Here is a 5,000-nt window from a genome sequence, read left to right as displayed (position 1 = left end):
AATCCACCTATCTATATCTCAGTCTATCTATCTATCTACATACCTGTATATCTATCTAGCAATCTATATATCTACACTATATTTATCATCACCATACTATCTGCACTTTGACAATCTACTCTACGCTTTTATTAAAGAGTAATATATATATATATATATATATATATATATATATATATATATATATATATATATATATATATATATATATATATATATATATGTATATATATGAGATATCTATAGCAATAAACAAATTATGTTTTGTCTCGGCTGGCGAAATTTGATATCATTCCAAAAAAAAGATTATCCAAAAGAGTGACAAAAGACGATTGTTAAAGAAAGTTACAAATACTAACCGCAAAGACGTTACGTGTTTATGCCAATGAGTCATATCATATACAGAAAAAAGCGTACGTTCTTTTTGCATATATTTTCTTTACGTTCTTGGAGGAGGATTATATCAATAGCAGTTAGACGCGTACGATCGCTGTCGCAAAGCAAAGGCCTAACGATCGCCAAAAACAGACAAAATCCCGCAAACCATCACAAAGAACCTAATAGAACACCCCCCCCCCCAAAAAAAAAAAAAAAAAGAAAAAAAAAAGAAAGATAGAAAGAACGAATAAAAAAAGAGAAAAAAAGAAGAAAAAAGAAAGAAAGAAAGAAAGAAAAAAAGAAAAAAAGAAAAAAAAATATATAAGAAGAAGAAGAAAAAAAAATAAAAAGAAGAAATTGAAGTAGAAGAAGAAAAAGAAGAAGAAAAATAAAAAGAAGAAGAAGAAGAAGAAGAAGAAGAAGAAGAAGAAAAAGAAGAAGAAAGAGAATAATAATAAGAAAACAAACAAACAAACAAACAAACAAAAAGAAAACAAGAAGCAGCAGCGGATGATTGAGAACCGGGCCGGAGCACCAGTCAGGACAAGAGGTCACTAAAGGCTAAGCTGTAGACGCCATTTTTAACGCCAGGTCATGAATCCGTAGCTTTTTATGGGGTCGTTGTCATAGAGATTTCATTGGCGGAATCTCTGCGGCGGAAGGGGGATTATGGGGGTCTGGGGATTATCATTTTGGTGTGCGTGTTTGTTTGTGTGTGCTTGTTTGTGAGTGTGTTTGTTTGTGTGTGCTTGTTTGTGAGTGTGTTTGTTTGTGTGTGCTTGTTTGTGAGTGTGTTTGTTTGTGTGTGCTTGTTTTGTGAGTGTGTTTTGTTTGTGTGTGTGTGTGTGTGTATGCTTGTTTGTGAGTGTGTTTGTGTGTGTGTGTGCTTGTTTGTGTGTGTTTGTTTGTGTGTTTGTGAGTGTGTTTGTTTGTGTGTGTTTGTGAGTGTGTTTGTTTGCGTGCTTGTGTGTGTTTGCTTGTGTGTGTGCATACATGTAGTCATACACGCGGACACAGAAATATACTCTTATACACGCACATAATCACACACGATATTCAGACAGGGATATAGAGATAGATAGATAAAAACTCAGATAGACAGACAAATATATATATATATATATATATATATATATATATATATAAAATATATTATATATATATATATATATATATATAGAGAGAGAGAGAGAGAGAGAGAGAGAGAGAGAGAGAGAGAGAGAGAGAGAGAAAAGAGAATGAGAGAGAGAAAGAGAGAGAGAGAGAGAGAGAAAGAGAGAGAGAGAGGAGAGAGAGAGAGAGAGAGGGGGGGGGGGGGGCGATAGACAGGTGGATAGACGATCAGATGCGCAGCGCACATCAGATGTGAGAGGCGCCTCTACACCTAATCCTCTCATGATGAATCACCAGGAAAGTGAAAACAATCGAGCCCATTATGAATAATGTAAAAAGCTCCTGGGCTTCGGTTCCATCTTGGACGCGATCCCTGTGTCTGTCTCGCTTTCTGTTTCTCTTTCTCTGTTTCTCTTTCTCTTTCTCTTTCTGTTTCGCTTTCTGTTTCTCTTTCTGTTTCTCTATCTCTGTTTCTCTTTCTTTGTCTCTGTTTCTTTATCTCTGTTTCTCTTCCTCTCTTTTATCTTTGTTTACTCCGATACTCTGATAATCAGTACCTATTAGAGATATCCATAGCGCAGAGACACAAGCTGAAAATTATGATAAAACTCCAAATTGAAAACAATAATAACGTAACAAGAGCTGAAAAAAAACAAGGTGATTCTTACCTTTATAATTAAACATAAACTTCAAACTGCAATTATTTACTTACTTTGAAGATTAAGTAAATAGACGTCAGTAATACTATACAATGACCTGTCTAATCGCCTTTCAAAGTGTAACATGGTGCTTAGAAAAAAAAGAGATACAAATGCGTACATAAACATATTGATAAATACCTATTGGTTTTCAATGTTATGAATGAAGGTAAGTAGAAAAAAAATAAAGCAAATTAAAAATAATCACACGTACTGAAGATTATGAACAAGGATAATGGAAAAAAAATGTATATAAATAAAAGATAATGCTATCATGTTTTGAAGATCATGAATATCAGTAAATTAGAAACTCAAATACATCAATAAAATCAGCAGAAATAATCTCAGCAAATAAACGAATCCACGTGTTTTCACGACAATCCTTCAGTTAGGAGAAGAATAGAAATGGAAGCAAATAAGCCGAGGGAAAAAGAGAAAGAGAGAGGGGGATGAAGGGAGGAAGAGAAGGGAAGATGGGAAAGAGGAAGGGTGGGAAGGAGAGAGAGAAAGAGAGAGAGAGAGAGAGAGAGAGAGAGAGAGAGAAGGAGAGAGAGGGGCAGAGGGAGGTAGAGAGAGAAAAGAAATATATATTTTATATTATAATATATAAAATATTATATATATATATATATATATATTTTATATATATATATTTTATTTTATATATAGAGAGAGAGAGAGAGAGAGAGAGAGAGAAAGAGAAAAATACAGAAAGAGAGAAAAAGAGGGAGAGAGGGAGAAAAGAGAAATAAAGAGAGCAGAAAGAGAGAGACGAAGAAAGACAGACAGATATAGACAGACAGACAGACAGACAGACAGAGCGACACGGCGAAAGAGAAACCTTTCTCCCGCCCGATAAGTGCCATCTTCCCACTTACTTTTAATGCCTCAAGACCCTTATTGAAAACCGTAACACGCGGGATGAAGGCTCCAGAGAAGGAAAATAAGTGAGGGTGAATCCGGGCTTTTCTTTCGCTCCGTCTCTCCCCTCGGCGCTCCCTCGGTGTGTCCCCTCGGCCTCTCCTTGGTCTCCCTCGGTGTCCCCTCGGCCTCTCCTTGGTCTCCCTCGGTGTCCCCTCGGTGTTCTCTCGTCCTCCCCCTCGGTTTTCCCCCTTTGGGCTTTTTCCCCCGGTCTTCCCCCTCGGGCTCCTTTCCCCCAACCTGAAAAAGGATCTCTGTATCCCTTTCCCCTTGTTCCATCCTCCCCTTGTCCTCCCCCATCCCCTCCCCCTTTCCCCTCGCCCTCCCCCATCCCCAGCTCAAAGAAGGAGATTCTCTGGTAAACCAACCCCCCCTCCCCACCCTCCACCCCCAACACCCATGCACCTTCTAAGATCGCTTCTCCTCCTATCAAAGATTTACCTCCCCCTACCCCCTACTCCCCCCACTTCCGGGATCTTTCATGTTTTTTCTCTTTCTCACTTCTTAGTATCTCTCTCTCTCTTCCTCCCCCCCTCTCTCTCTCTCTCCTCTCCTTTTCTCTCCCTTCTCCCCCTCCCTTTTCTCTCTCTTTTCCCCCCTTTTTCCTCTCTTCCTCATCCTCTCTCTTCTCTTCTCTCTCTCTCTCTTCCTCTCTCTCTCTCCTCCTTCTCCCTCTCTCCTTTTTTTGGTTTCTCCCCTCTCTCTCTCTCTTTTCTCTCTCCCCCCTCTCTCTCTCTTCTCTCTCTCCTCTTTTCTCTCTCTTCTCCCCTTTTCTCTCTCTCTCTCCCCTTTTTTTTTCTCTCTCTCCCTCTCTCTCTTCTCTCTCTCTCTCCTCTCTCTCTCCTTTTTCTTCTTCTTTTTTCTCTCCTCCTCTTCTCTCCCCTCATCTCTTTTCCTCCCCTCTCTATTTTTTTTTCCCCTCCCCTCCCTCTCTCTTCTCTCTCTCCCCTTTTCCCTTTCTTCTCCCTCTCTCATCCTCTCTTCCTCTCTCTCTCTCTCTCTCTTCTATCTTTTCTCTCTCCTTTCCTTCTCTCTCTCTCTCTCTCTCTCTCTCTCTATATAATTTATTATATTTTTTCCCCTTCCCCTCTCTTTTCTCTCTCTTCTCTCGTCTCTCCTCCCCCTCTCTCTCTATCTTTATTTTCTCCTCGCTCTCTCTCCTCCTTCTCTCTCTCTCTCTTCTTTTCTCTTCCTCCCCTCACCCCCTTCCTTACAAGGTCTCCTCATCCCCTTCCCTCTCTGGTTTTCCCTTGCCCTTCTCCCCCCCCCTCCAACTCCCCCCCCCCTCCCCCTCTCCATTGCCTCCCGTCCCTCTCCTCTTCTTCAAAATCTCCTCCCCCCCCACCTACCCACCTCTTCCAAAACCTCCCCCCCCCTCTCTTCCACTGATCTCCTTCCCCCCCTCTCTTCTCCCCCCTCCCCCTCCCCCGCCAGAGATGATGCGCGACAGACATCATTTTTCTCGAAGGCTCAGTTCAAATAATTTTTCACGGGATCATCTTGCAATTGAACCGGGGGTGCAGGAATGGGCCCCAGCGCGCGAGGGGAAAAAGCGCAGGTGGGGGAGAGGGGGGAGGGGGGGGGGTGAGGGGGGGTGGGGGAGGGGGAAAGGGAGAATGGAGGAGGGGGGGGGAGGGACGTGAGAGGGGAGAAGGAAAGGAGAAAGAAGGGGGGTGAAGACGGGAGATGGGGGGAAAAAGGGGGGAAAAGGGAAAGGGGAGAGGGAAAGAGGGAAGAGGGGAGAAAGAAGGGGGAGAGGAAAGAGGGAAAAGGGGAGAAAGAAGGAGGAAAAAATGTAGAGGGAAGAGGGAATGGGGAAGAAGAAAGAGGGAAAAAAGGGAAAAGGGAAAAAGGAGAGGGGGGAAGAAAAGGGAAAAAGGGAAAGGAAAG

The sequence above is a fragment of the Penaeus monodon genome, chromosome 9 (assembly GCF_015228065.2).
Source record: "Penaeus monodon isolate SGIC_2016 chromosome 9, NSTDA_Pmon_1, whole genome shotgun sequence".
NCBI classification, from domain to species: Eukaryota; Metazoa; Arthropoda; class Malacostraca; order Decapoda; family Penaeidae; genus Penaeus; species Penaeus monodon.
Note: the sequence above shows the minus strand (reverse complement) of the source record.